Source organism: Ceratina calcarata, unplaced genomic scaffold (assembly GCF_001652005.2).
Source record: "Ceratina calcarata isolate Rehan_Ccalc_2016 unplaced genomic scaffold, ASM165200v1 scaffold39.2, whole genome shotgun sequence".
Lineage (NCBI taxonomy): Eukaryota > Metazoa > Arthropoda > Insecta > Hymenoptera > Apidae > Ceratina > Ceratina calcarata.
In genome coordinates this window covers 554,362-569,599 of record NW_017162322.1, presented here as the reverse complement: position 1 = coordinate 569,599, position 15,238 = coordinate 554,362, and positions in this window count along the sequence as shown.

Genomic DNA, 15,238 nt, shown 5'->3' with positions numbered 1-15,238 from the left:
TTCCAATGTCGAAGGAATTCATGCTATTCATTGCTAAAGTACGAGTGCATATTTTCTTTATGAAGACAAAACATGGATGAATTTAATTTAGTACGATCTCTGCGGGGTATATTTGTTTAGTATATCGGACGATGAAAGGGTGAAGATGAGGTTCCGGACAATGGTGTCACGCTTGTAACCAACATTAATAAATTCTCGGATAGGATGTTTTGTACAAGGGGAGTGTCGTGATGATATCAGTGATTAATTCGTTCAATATGCAGGGACCCTGACCCATGCATGTCCGATTATGTAAACATCCCCTATATCCCCTGCGTTCAATGCGTGTGTCACAAGATTCCCACCCCCAACGCAGATGTCATCCCTAAGCCTTTGATCGCGTCGGGACTAAGGAATTACCCATTCCTACATTCGATTCATAAATTCATTCAAAGGCGCATGAATTCTAAGTTTAAAATACTTTTTACTTTTTCTAATTGAAGTTCATTGAATTTGGCAGATGATCTCTGGAAAGAGTAAATGAATTTGTCTTTAATTACTGAAATTACGACACCCTCAAAATTACAGCTCGGCATTTTCTGATTGCTTACAAATCTGATGATATAAATTTCCCCTGTACGTGACTCATGCGCAGGCCACCAGCTGAGCTAACGAAAAAGCACAAGTCTCATGCTGAATCATCGGTTCCCGAATATGCTAACTCCCAGTTAGCATTGCGATCATCAGCGATAAGAACTTCTCAATCAGCCAACTCTGCAAAGACCCCTAGCGCTGTGTACTTTGAACAACTTTTTCTAGGAATTCCAATATTTTGAAACAGTGCACCTTGAAATGGCTGGCAAACATTCCCATACAGTGAGCCACTGAACAGTGATATTGCGTGCTCAAAGTTGTCCCCCTTGGGCTTGCCTCCCTCTTATTATAAGGGCAGTGAGATCAAAGCGGAGTGTATGTTTGTTCGCGACATGAGGAAAAAAGCGTCGCACGGTTGCTGTATGATCGATCATCGGGGATTCATGATCGACCAAGGAATACGGTTAATGGAGAAGGGACTTCCCTTTGGAACATCGTCTAAATAAGAATCTTTGAACTAACATCACAGCAAATTGCAAACATCTATAAAATAGCCTGAATCGTATGTCAATGTTCCATTCTGTAACAAGATCCAGGATGATTCATAAAAATTCTTTTTATCGAATGGTTTTTTGTAGATATAATCTAAACGCCAGTAAGCCCGTTAGATACACGCGTTTCCGATTGACGAGAAAATGGCAATTCAGCTTAAGGCAAAACGTGATACGGGGATTTTTCAAAGCCGATATCCAATTATTATAATACCTCCGGGGAACAGTTTGCATCCCTCACGTCTGTATAAATTCGTTTACCCTCGTGTATTGGCCGTTCCTTGCTCGCGGCACAAATTCATCTTCTTGCGAGTCCAATCGGATTCAATCCATCCACGGCATTGAAATGTTTCCAATTTCCTGTATGGACGTTGATTAAAAGCGTAATCAACGAAACATATCAAGACGACCCCGCGGTTTTTGTTTTTGACATCGGCGAGATATAATGCGCGAATAAATCGTGTTCGATGCCCTCCACGAAATATCGTCCAAGGAATTTCCTCATAATACGTGAAACGCAATAGGTTTTGAACAAATGAAATATTATATTTCACGGCCGACCTTTCCCCTGGCGTTAATAAATTACGTACAGTATCCGGGAAATCCTTTTCATCCGGCTTCTAGATGTTTGATATTACGGTCGTAATGTTCCGATAATAGTAATTCTCCGGAAACTTTTTTCTAAGTGACATGCACTCACGGTATTGGTATTAATAAATAACAGAAATTTACTCGAGGAAAATGGTTCCCTACCGCGTATGAGTATACAACCGATCCCTTTATTTTATATGGGGAGTTATTATACGAGCACGCGGGTATAATACTGTACCGGGCTTAGTGGCTCCCCGGAGTTTTTTTACGAAGTAGCTTACATGGTGAAATGTCTCCTGGAGGATCATTAATAACGTTCAGAATTAACAAGTCACATGCATTATACCTACCGAACTTATTAAAAGGGAAGAGTAAACAAAGGAAATAATCATTAACAACTACCACTGCGTGGTAAATGGAGTTTTTGGCGTCGTTTTTCAGAATTGTCCTCTTGATTTCGATCCCCTTTCACAACAATCGCGCTTAATTAGTACGTCGTGAATTTCATGGAATTCGACCTGTCGTTCCTAGCAGAGGTGATCAATATCTACCGAAAACCAGGCTTTGTTCCCGGGACATCCACCACCCGTGTACTCGTCGAAAATTATAATGGAAAGTCGCGATCGAGGTAATCGGGTGATCGGTACTTCGTAAAAGGGCGCGGTCAGTGTTCTGTTCCTCTTGCAGCTTCACGCGTAGGTCGGACGCTGTTCGATTAAACATGTGCCGGAATAGACTAACGTTATCAAATAATTAATTTTTGATCGCTTGATGCACGGGCTGAATGGTACTCCGACAGCGCTGTACATCATTAATCCTGTCAATCCGAATTTACACACGTGTTCGATTTGATTAATCTCAATCACGCCTTTATTTGTTTATCCATTGCTGTAAAATGTCCACTCACAATTATGAACAGCCATGAAACGTTTCGTAATCATTGCACGGAAATTTGATGAACTTTTAAAAGCTTTTACGTCAGGGCGAAATTGAATATTTCTCGTGAAAACACGTACAGTTTTTGGAAACCAGTAATCAATTACGCCTGTGTTTGTCAGATTTTGATAAAACTCGATGACGTAAATGAAATTCTCTATGTCGAAATTACAAAAAAAAGCTCCAAAAGGAAAAACAAATTATTTTTATTTAGACGAGACCTCGCAGATTTCTCCTTCATAAGTATTATTAAAAGCGACTATAATTTCAGGTCGACTTGAGTAAATTTGACGAATTAAAATAAGCCTGTTACGTGCATACGTAAACGAATGGAATTTTCTCTGTGTTCCCGTAATGAAACGCCTCTTTACAGGACTGGATGTTATCATTGAAAGCTCGCGCCGGTATCCTTACAACTGCCCGTTTGCTCGCCTCCTTTCTCTCTTTCGCTGCAATTTTACGAGCTACGTGGCTCGCATCCCGACGGCCGCGTCGTTCCACCACAGACTGAATTTATCGTACAAGCCGCCACTAAACGAGGGAAAGATCGACTTTAATTGGAAAGTATCTCGAACCGTTCCTTGTGTGTGACAGTCCCTTAACACGATCCCATAAAAACCTTATGAAAATTTATAATGAAAATTACACAGTCCAGATTCTACAATTGTACAATTTAAATCAGATTCAAGAATAGACAATTCATAAGACAATGATTCAAAATGAAGATTTCATCTAATAAATAAACTATCGTGAATATCCAATCATTTTATGCAACAGATAGGCCTAGCTATGTATAAAGAGGGGAGAGTAAAACTCGGCGATGTGAAAGGAAGGTAAGACGACGAATGGGAAAAATATAAGAGGATGGAGAAATATAGAAAGCGGAAGGTAAATTACCACGCGTCCCGCTTTGAGTAGTTCGCCCCGCGACGGCCCAAGTAATTTATTATTGCCACCCCATGGCACCGCCATCAGGAGATTGTAATTACGGTTTTAATGAGATTTTCTTCGAGGTATCGAAGTCCGAGCCTTCTTTCTCATACTCAAGACAGGCGAATGCGTTTAATCTTAAGGAATATAAACAGCCCAGTCGACATCAGGATAGACACTGAATTAAAAAAGTACGTTCGAAGTTGTTTGATCGCTTAATCCTTTAAGGATCGACGAAATTTCATGAAACAAGAGGATAATGGCAAACAGATGATCCTTTCTCACCCTAATAAAATATATAATTAATATTTCCATACATCGAAATAAAAAAAATAATTAACTATCTGAAACTATGTTTCCTTAAAATAAAGAGGAATTTGCAAATGGAAGGTATGAAAATTCTCTTTCATTCCTTTAAACCGTTTTTGCTCGGTTTTACATTCCCGTGTAGTTTTTGGCCTTAAATTAATGTGAAAATGCAATTTGGAAGACTGGTGCAGTTACTAAAGGTACTTTCACGTTCAAAGGATGGTGATCTGGCCAAGCAGAACGAACAGCTGATAGCGTACCCAAAAGCCCGGAAAATACGGAATTTACGATGGTGTACGAGGATACTGTATTTACCCTTTAAAACCGTAAAATCATAATGAATTTAATGTTCAACGAGCTGATAACTTCCTGTTTATTCTTTAATTATTCGTGGCGCGATAAATTTTATAAAATAAATGTAATGAAGGTGATTATTTTGGATGAATATGTATATTAAAAGCAATTAAAAATAAAATAATTGATTGGTCAACCGTGTCACTGTTAATAATCATTCTAAAAATCGTTTTATAAAACGTCAGTTTTGAAGATGTTTACGTAGAGTCGTTGAAACGTAAAAAATAAAATAGTTTTGCCATGCCCGGGCGATATAGTGTTTTAAACTAGAAAGTAGAAAAAACGTGATTGTGATTCGAATGAAACTTTACACCGGACGGACGAAAACTTTTTATCGACAAAAGCGGAAATAAAGAAAAATCTAGAGACTGTGTAATTTTATATTCAGTAAAAAAATTGATTCAGTGCAAACGTAAATTTCACTGTGCAACGTTGAAATACTGATTGAGAATTATTGAAATGAAACGGTATTGTTCTTTGGTGAACGTGGGAATTAGACTCCAACATTTGCATTTGATACTTTTATTGGAAGAATTAAAACTATAGAGAGCTATCAAGAAGTTCTCTTCCCACTGCTTACGTGACCGGAGATATTTTACCTCGGAAAGTTTGCAAAATATTGCAAACACCTCAACTAACTTTGTTAATGTTCTCTACTCGACGAGTTCGGTAAGGAAAAAGAACAAGTTCAAAGTGGCTTAGCTTCTTTTTAGTATTTCGCCTAATTTATTATATTTAACACGTGAATCTCCTGTAGTTTATGGCCACCTATGCTGAAAGTTTGCCGTGCATCAACGAAAAATTCAAATCCAGAGGAAAAAATAAATGACCCTCCGAGTGGCAACTGTAAAAAACGACCTAGCTAGAATTTTCCCTGGGAATTAATTTTCCAATGAGTTTTTAAAATTCACAGATTGTTTTGTTTTAAACGGTCGGTGGAAATGCATGCACTGAATACGTTTAATTAAAATCGAATATACCAACGAAGCTATAAAAAGCACAATTATAATTGGATAAAATTTTTCACTGGGAAGTGGGTGGTTCGAGTTTCATTCGGTAATGAATTTACATCTGCATTGTTACGGGTTCTCGTGCGTGATTTCTCTGCGAAATAAGAATTTAAAGGAGCCAATTCTCTCCGCTTTCCTCATTTCACGATATGTTAATCATGCTAATAAAATCAAGGTTCTCAGACAATATCCATTGCACGGAGTTTATATGAATTTTACTACTCTAGGGGATCGAGAGTTGTAAAAACTCCCTTTGGAATTTTTCGTTCTCACAATTAACTACGGTTTTCTACGTTGCATTTTTATTTAAGGAATTAGCATTCTTGTAGAACAGTACTCCATTGTGAAACTGCAGTCTCTAAAATTCTTATTAAAATTCACTGACAGTAAATGATATACCTTATGATTTAAGAAACCTAATTTTTTATCGTAATAAGGTGAATGTTCACAGATACGAAATTCTCTTATAAAGATCTCAGAATATTTTAAACAGCGTCTAGAACTAATTACAAACTTTCCACAGTATCGTTTTCACTCCTGAACGTTTCACAACGCGTCTCTAAGTAGTGGAGATTCTCAAGTCCCCTCGTTAGAAAAGTTCACGCAATTATGACGCAAAACGCGTCTGGCAGTCGGCAATTATTCAAGAATCTGGAGAACGAGAAATAGAAGTCAGCCAGATTGACAAATTCCCGAAGAGTTTTAAACTTATTCACAAAGCCGATTGAATTAATCAGGGATTCCAAGGAATTTATTGTCGTGATTTTCACTCTATTTAATATTTCGATTTAGCAGGTCAAAAAGAGAATTTCTGTTTTCAATGTTTCCATTAGTTCAATATTGAGATAATATCAGAACAGAATAAATCGCATTGAAAATAAGCGTAATTATGAGAAATGAAATGATGATTGCAAACTGACCCACGTAGTTAAGAGGAAATGTCAATTGATCAGTCTGGATATTAATTTCAATTTCGACACGTTATTTGATATAAATTAATTACTCCATCGTAATTGCGACCCCCGCGTCACTATTTTCACTGGACAGTAGTACAAATTGCCAGACGATGCGCTGTGATGTACGGTAATCAATAATTGAATCGCACGGTCGTAACAAATAGGGCAGCATAACATTCTGATTGAAAGCAACACGAAAAAGAGGGATGTTCCTTTGTAGTAAAACGAACCAGTATAATTCTTCCCAGGTAACGCTCGGGAATCAAGATTCTCGTCAAGCCCGGCGAAGTCTCGGGACGGGAATTTGGTAACTTCCTCTCTTCGTTCTCCGAGCGTGTTCTCCCGGTTGCCGGCTCGCTAAACTCGTCCGCTAGAATTTTCTTTCTTCCACCTCCCAAATTCTCTTACCGTTCCTCGATCCCTTTTGTCACTCTTTCCTCTCTCCCTCGCTTCCGCGTCGCTTCTCGTTTGCCCGTGCGCTTCATGAATTTCCCATTGACCAGGACGCGACGCGATTCGGACGCGCAACCCAAATACTCGGCGATCGTCATTCCTCTTCCTGTATCCCTTCCACACCGTTTTCCACAGCCACCGCACGTATTCTTCCAAACTTCGATCTCCATATCTAAATCCCCGATCCGGCCGGATAAGAGAACATGCGCTAGCACGAATCCCACTAATCTCGCTAAACCCGCCGCCGCCGCCGTTCGAAATTACCTACCCTCCTTCCCTATTCTCTTTGAAAACGCGTTCCCCCTTTTACTATCAAGTGAGAAACCAAAACCACGCTTCTAGTTAATTTGCATCACCTGATCAACTGGAAAAACAAGCATCGGAACGAGGCGAGAACGACGAACTTATTCTACTGATACAAATTGGATGTATGTAATTAAAAATTCGTTTAGCGGAACTGAGTCGATCAAAGAGAGGAGCGCGGAGTTCGGAATTGGATTTTGTTTCATGCAAAGCAACTCCTTTTTCCCCGTTCGCTAAAAGAGAAAGAATCCTCCAGCGTTTTACGTACAAGATTAAGCTTTCTCTATTTTCTCTGTCTTCTCTCTACGCGGTAGGATAAAATTGTTTCTAGGAGAGGAAATAAACGCGGACCCGGGAGAAATACCTTCCGCGGATCGCGGCTCTTTTGTTTGCTTCACTCCCTACCGCGAGCGATAAACCTGCAACACGATTTGTCTCTCGTTTGTAATCTCCGCATCGGTCTCTCAAGTATTATACTTTGCCAGTCTACTCCTTCGATCCATTACTCATTAATTTTGATCGATACGGTTCGGTTTCCGTTTACTGTTTCATAGAAATGGGATAATCGAAAGTTGCACGATTAACGAACTTTCGTGTGGATAAGAAAGAATTAACAAAAATTTTTAACAAACCCGGAACATGATATAACTTATTCAGTTTACTTCGAAGAACCATTTGTGGCTGTCGTGAAGGATGGAAATTGAATCTCGTAGATAGGATTGAAGTCAGAGAATTAGTTGGAGTGTCGAGGGCACGGAAAGTTGAACGATTAAACGGGAACTTATATATTGTACATGGGAAGTCTGAGGAGTTTAAGCTGGAATATGTATACAGAACACACGTGAAGACAACTTTCTTCATCCGAACCTGCGGAATTTAAGCCTCGCCCGCTCACTTCCGAAACAATCTACAATTCGCTGGCTTCAGATTATTCAAATCCCGGTTTAAATACGTTCTCTTTTCGCGAAATTATGATTGAATAACTGCGAGGAATGAGAAGAGATTTGCTAGTAATTCGTGCTAAATGCTGATTAACGGTGTGATGCGAGCACTTTGTCCAATTTAATCGCGGACGCATTTATGTTATCTACACAATTTACCAGTATTCACGAGTGAAAGTTTCGACCAGCGAGCCAGTCACTAATTATTCGCAAACTGCATCCGCGGAACAAACTACTTCAGACTTATATCGTATAATGGCTACCAATTAGAAGCGCTAAGGAATTCTAATGACAGTACTTTAATGGACGATGGGAATCGGCGGGGGAATTATCCGGTCGTTGAAAATCGTATAAACAATCGTGAAATGCTTCGCTGCCTTCGTTCCATGAAAGAATTCGAGTTTATTTGATTTTCGTTTGTAAACTCAAACGTCGAAATATATTTCACATACGAGGTTCGATTATGAATCATGTTTTAACAGAAATAGAATCTTTTAATAGATTTGGATTAACCCGGAATATAGTCCGAAACTCATTAGTATGAAAGTAGCATAATTTGCGGGTATTCAACGTTCGAATCCCACGGGCAGCTTCTGCGATCTTGGAACGGAGGAAGTCGGCAAAGTTCAATCAAGCGGAAGCCGATTTAAAGAGCCACTAGTGATCGAGGATAGATGATTACGTTTCTCAACCGCCGAATATAATTCGATCATAACGAGGGACAATCAGCAGCCGTTTCTACCCCCGCGATTCCCACGGAATTCCAATCGACTTTTCACGCTCTTAATACCCCAGATTTGAAACTGCAACCGGAATCAGCCATCGAAAATTATGCCCATTGTGTGTCGAAAATCGCGTTTTTCGGGTTAGAACGGAAGCGTAGCGCCGGTGTGATAAAAATGTTAATTCTCTCGCTGCATATGCATTGAAAATCGTTTTGCATTTTAACACAAAAATGCATATTTCTTTTTGTTCTACAGTACCGGTAGTACGCCACGAGCTCCGGTTTTTTTTTTATTTCCCGACGTACAATGTTATCGCCTCTTATGATTTATTCATTCAACTAATGTTTCACGGTCTGTCCGGATTTTATCGGTTACTGTTTTTAATATGAACTTCTTGGAACAACTCGATCATCGTTTATAACGTCTCGGGAGACATGGAGTTTTTTTTTAATGTAAATCTGAATCGAAGGATCGGGCGGAAGAATTACAGGAAGCGAGTATACTTCCGGGTTATTGTAACGTCATCGGCTTTAACTTGTTTGACGGTATCGGAAACACGCTGGTTTCAAGCGTATCGATTGAACTCGATACAACGCTACGCTCAGAACAACGAGATGAATTATGAAATTTTATGTGTCCATATACGATATATGAACGATTATTCCAAATTTCATAGGAGTGTGCAAGCCGATTAATAATTTACAATACTCATAGATTGCGAATCGCCCGCGATTAACATGCAATTTTACGACAACTACGAATTTTCCGTGTATTACTGCCACCGCATCAATTAACGCGATTCATCCTCCCCCACCCCCGGATCTCCGATGATATCGACCTAACTAACCAGTAATGATGTTTAGCGGTAATTGTTGCACCCTGGCGCAAACAGCTTTCGCGACGAATATTTGTAATTCGGTTTGGATCAACTTTTCGGCGAAGCAAATTCTGTTAGATCGTGAAAGGAACTTCAATTGATTTACGCGAGGAAATTTGGTTTTCTTCAAAGGGCAACACTCGTTGGTGAAACGAAATGATCTTGAAAAAATGATCTCAATTGATTTACGAGAGAAAAAATCGAGAACCAAGTATACAGGCCATTATTTTACGAGCTGATAAATTCTTGGTAGCGAGGACGGTAAATATTGCCTTTTAATATCTCCGGCGAGAGAGCGATATCGCGCACATTAAGAGAGCACTCGCACAATATGTTTGCTTAAACCGTTCGGCGCACGCGACGCGATAAATTTACACCTCGCTTGATTTCATTTCGCAAACGAGGCCGCCCTTTCGTTCGCAACCTCCGATCAACGACTCTTCGATTTAATGGAAAAACCGTCGGGATGTAAGTGCCTAGATATTATGTTTACGCGTTGATCTCGATTTTCGTGATCTCGCCTTTTATAATTCATGTTGCGGTGTCATTAAAATAATTAAAAAATTCCAATTTGTATTTATAAATGTACGTAACACATTTCGTACTGACGTTCGAACTGAAAAATGGAAGGATTCCCCTGTATGAATATGAATGCTTGAAATTCGTGGAAATTCTATCTATCCGAGTGTGAAATCTAAGTGGCGTAATTAATAAACTGATTCGATCAAACGTGAATTAATCGAATCAATCTGCTCGTCTTTTCACGCCTCGATATGTTCTCCTCCGTGCTACAAACATATGTACGTATGCACGTATCTATCCTGATTGAAACACGTATCACAACACACTGACACGGATATAGATCATTCGTAACGGTGCAATCAAATGACTGTATATCACACTGCTGCTTACGCAGCGTTACGTCCCCAATAAAGAGGAATCGTGTTGGAAATGATTAATTATATCACAGCAATGATAATTACCAAAATCTCCGTTACCTCAATAAAGTCGCCGGCTATGTGCGATGTTCCATTTAATGAATCAAAACTCGAAACCCTGTTTGATATTTGAAACCTAACGTGGCTGTTTCATTAGTATAACTAATTCTGGTTTCATATGTCGCTCGTATAGAATATCGTATCAGAAAATTCGAGGTGTTATTTGAAAAATTATACGGAATATAAAGTATAGCCGCGTTCATATCATCTATACGATTCATCTTCTGTTGACGTACATTAAATTTTCAATACTTTAATCCCGCATGAAATCTGAATAAATGTTCGTAAAGTATGCATCACTCCCGGCATACCTTACCGACACTTATTTTGCGCGATTGGATTAAACGAGATTCAAATACTGAAACCGTAATGTCTAAAGATTTATGGTTGTACACGAAGCAGCCGAAACCTGCCCGTTACTTTCGCGTAATTTCGCCTTAAGATACAACGCGGTGCAAATTTCGAGGCAGTTGCGAGGTACGTACGTCGCGTGACTTACGACGCATCAGAGTCCCATGGTATATTTCCAACGCGACGTAAATTATTCCTGCAGCTGCGGCTGACCAGGCTGCGTTACGCTCGGAACAAATTAGGCGACCCGTTTTTGTAAACGCATTTACCTACTACTTTGCTGTTGCAATTTGTCCATTATTAAACGAGGTCCGCTTTGAACGACGTGAGCTTTTTCAGAAATTGTATAACCAGATTTTTTTCAAAAGTGGCAATCTCTATTATTATGATTGGATTAATGTTCGCCAGATTTCTTTTTAGTCTGCCGTTGAGTAAAGCTAATGAGAACTGAAAGTACGGACTTACCGTGAGAAGAATGGTGTCGGGGGCGTGAAAGATCCCAAGGATGATCCGTGTAACTATAATGAAATCACAAAAAAGGCCGAACGGGTAGAATGGAGAAGGAAAATCTTGGTGAGTCTGCGGGTACGTTAGGGATGTTCTCGGCTCGCGAGAAACGCCAGATATGAAGCAGGTGGGTCTCGTTTCGTCGAATGACAGGTCGTGGTAAAAGCAGTATTATACCAGCCCGTCCGGCCACCATAACCTTTCACTGCACCGCTCAGCTCTTAAGCGTTATACTCTTTTTTTACAATCCGCGTTTTCTTCATCTCCTGGCAAAATGGCTGGCTCATATATTCAAGCGATCTCTATGCGAACTGCTACGCGAACTATTTCTGTTCGATGTCAAAACCGACCACTTCGTGAAATTCATAGGGTTTATCGCAGAACGCATTAGGAATCCCACGCCAATTGTTTTTTCCTCCGTGACGAGCGATAGGAATTTACTGCGAGCTTGGTTTTTCAAATGTCAGCAAATTGTTTGGGTGAGCGCGACGAGTCAGGAAATGTCATGTCTGTTAACACAGAATTTATTCAAATAATAAATAACTGAAATTGATATAAAAAATGAATAATCGTATGAATAAAAAAGCTTACAGACAAATTAAAATAAGATTAAGAAGAATTTAAAAAAAAATCATCAAAATGAAAACATGTGTTTAAAAACAGTTCTATAAGTGGAATAGGACACTATCTGGTCAGACACGCGATGACAACAAAAAATATAGCACTGATTTAAACAATTCATTCCGCCTTAAATAAAACTATGATGTCTTTATTTATAAACGATTCCTATATAAAACGTGACGATCGAATTTTGTAAAAACAATTTAAATACAGACGTCAGTGCGCAAATACTCATTCATCAGTAATGGAAATTAATACGAATTCATGCGAGCGAGGTAGAAATATATAATTAGCCAGTAGTATAAATGCATGTTAAAGCCGACGGATACATTACATGGTTGCGATGTGCATGAAAACGTGTCAAATATTATCAATTCGATGATATAAACTCATTGACATTCTATGCCAAAATCAACGTGGGATTCAGGAATGATAAATTTACTAATTTCAATTTTACATCTATCCAAACAAAAATCCATATGTTAAATGCGTGCTTGTATATTCTTCTTAGTTCTTGTAATTTTATATAAACAGTGTCAATTTCGTGATTTGACAACCTCGATGGCCAACCGATGTTTTTTAAAAAACGCACGACGGTGGGAGATCACTGCGAATACTCGCGTACGTACATACATACGTCACGCATTTTATTGAAAGTCCTCCAGCTAACGCGCAGTTGTGACGTATATTAAACCACACCACCTCTGATCCGTGAGGTTTCACAGCCGTTCCTTTTATGACTGACAATTACCGGTGCATACGAAATCTCGCATACCTACGCTTCACGATTCTTGCACTTTTCTCTCCGTGCGGTCGTCCCGTGAAAACTTGAAAATACCCCGTTTAATCATAAACATTTCCCTCTCCGATTATTACTTATAAAAGTTTCCCTCGATTTCATTTATCTCTATTCGTTTTCCTGCACCTCGTTATTTTCTCTCGACCCTGTTTTCTCCACTGTTTTTATAAAATACCTCCCCTTTAATGTCTCCATGCTTTTCCATTTACTTGCCTTTCCATTTAATTAATTCTACTGTCAGAGAAGTCCACGTCTTAGTATTCAACTTTGAAACAAGAGATTGTGGTTTAAACTCATATCGTAAAGTAAGTATGAACAGTAGTATAAAAATATTCTCTGTTCCGTTTGCCAATTACTTCTTTGTAAAATGCATATTAACTCATCAAAGAAATACGAAGAATATTTTATACTAGATACAGTTTATTATTTAAACGCGAGAATAAATGCAAGAGCCGAAAGTAATATTTCTTATTTTTAAATTACCGCCAACTATCGGAATATTTAAACGTCGTCCTGGCTAATAAATAATCTAGCGCGAGAACGCGCTACGTAGACCATAATCGTTCCCAACGGGCAGCTCGTTACACACGAATATACCTTCCCAGTTCCTACCCGCTTGTTGCTCCTCTCTACCCCAGGATCCACTGGCCCGTGTGTTCTTCCCTTTTGCCGCCGCAGGAACAAAGTTCATCGATCTCCCCAACAAAGCGGAAAAGCCCCACCGCGGCGGGTGGTATCTTTTCTTTCACGGGGGAAAACGCTTCCGGGTATTTCAGTCGTCGTCGTTTCCGGTTTTTTATACTCCTCCAGAAAACAAGCGTTGTTATTGCCCGCTCCGGCCAACCATTTGCCCGTCATCGTTTTCTTCCTCTCGAAAACGGGAGGAGCTCCTCGCATAGGCGTCGATCAATCTAGAGCCGGTGGGATCGATACACCAACTATCGTTTCGTACAACGGCCATCACGGTGGATACTAAGCATTTCCGTGTTGCATCGTCCGGTTCGGTTTAGGTTTATGGGACACCGTTGTCATTAAGATTTAATATACGATAACGCACGCTCTTTACGACACGACCGTTTCCGATACGGTGCATTAGACACGGTGCACGGAGCCACTTTGAATACTTTAAACTTCCTTTAAAATGTCTCCGACCGAATTTTCGTCGGTTAGTACAATGTTATCTGACATTCTTATCATTCTTTACTATCCATTATCGGCACATTATTCAAACGTACGAAAGCATGTGATTCAATTGTATCATATTTCTCCAAGGAATATCTAAGCTTCTGTTATTCACTGTTAAAAGCGCTATGGGAATTTGTACACGGTTCTCCTCAATTCATCCTACCTTAATTTAAATTTGATCCTTTCAATAGGTTTACTTTAGATTAATTAGTCAATGCATTGAATTCTGCTCCATCTAACAACCTCGTATTGTCTGCATCTAATCGGCGTATAAATCCTATTTCGGGGTACACCTGTTCTTCTCTAGGGATTATAATTGACGGGTACGAGCTTATCCACAGCTAATGTATGCGGTTGATGGCGTACCGTGCAACTTGAGACGAGTCACTCGACAAGACCATTCGAAGACAACCATAATTAATGATATTAGCCACGGATGCAACCAGATTGACCGACAAATTAATGAGCACTGACTCAGATCCGACTGTTAATCTTAGCTGAACATTAATGAGAGATCGATACTACGTTGCGCACAGATTATTCCGGGAAGACTGATTAAGATAGCATTAAGTCCACTCATAACAATGTTTACGTTCCCTAACTACCCTCCTCGAATTCCATCGCGGAACGAGTAAACAACCACACGTCGGTTGGATGAAGAATAGACCGAGAGCAAGAAATTTTTTGTGTTCTTCCAGAATCTATCCAGAAAAACAGTGGCCATTTCCTAGATAGTCGAAATATTAAGATGTGGTGACAGGAATATTAAAATAAAGAAAGGATTACTGGAATCAAAATTATAATAAAGAATCACATTATAAACATATTTGTTAAAGAGCTCGTAGATGGAAAATAGAAATCATGATTGACAAGGGAATGTTACAGCATCCAGTGAATGAAACAGGAATTTTTACACGTAGGATAAATTGCGACCTCTCGCACTGTCACAAAGGGAGTGTCCAAAATACCTGTTATATATCGATGCTACTAGAAGGATATAGATCCGCGTTTAGTATTCTGACAGAGCTATACCGCTGATCTCCACGGTTCAGTGTGACTCGTACTCTAGGTACACCGCAAGTGCTTCAAAATTCTCATCCCGATGGTAACCTTATAATGGATGGACCGACATTCCTGGAACTGGAGTTGCGGTTTTGAACTTACACGGAATTTCGACGGGAACATGATTCAAACTCGATTCATCGAATGGTTGGTTGAAGATGTTTGGCCGTTTAGATATTACTATAATAGAAATTTCCATCTCTAAT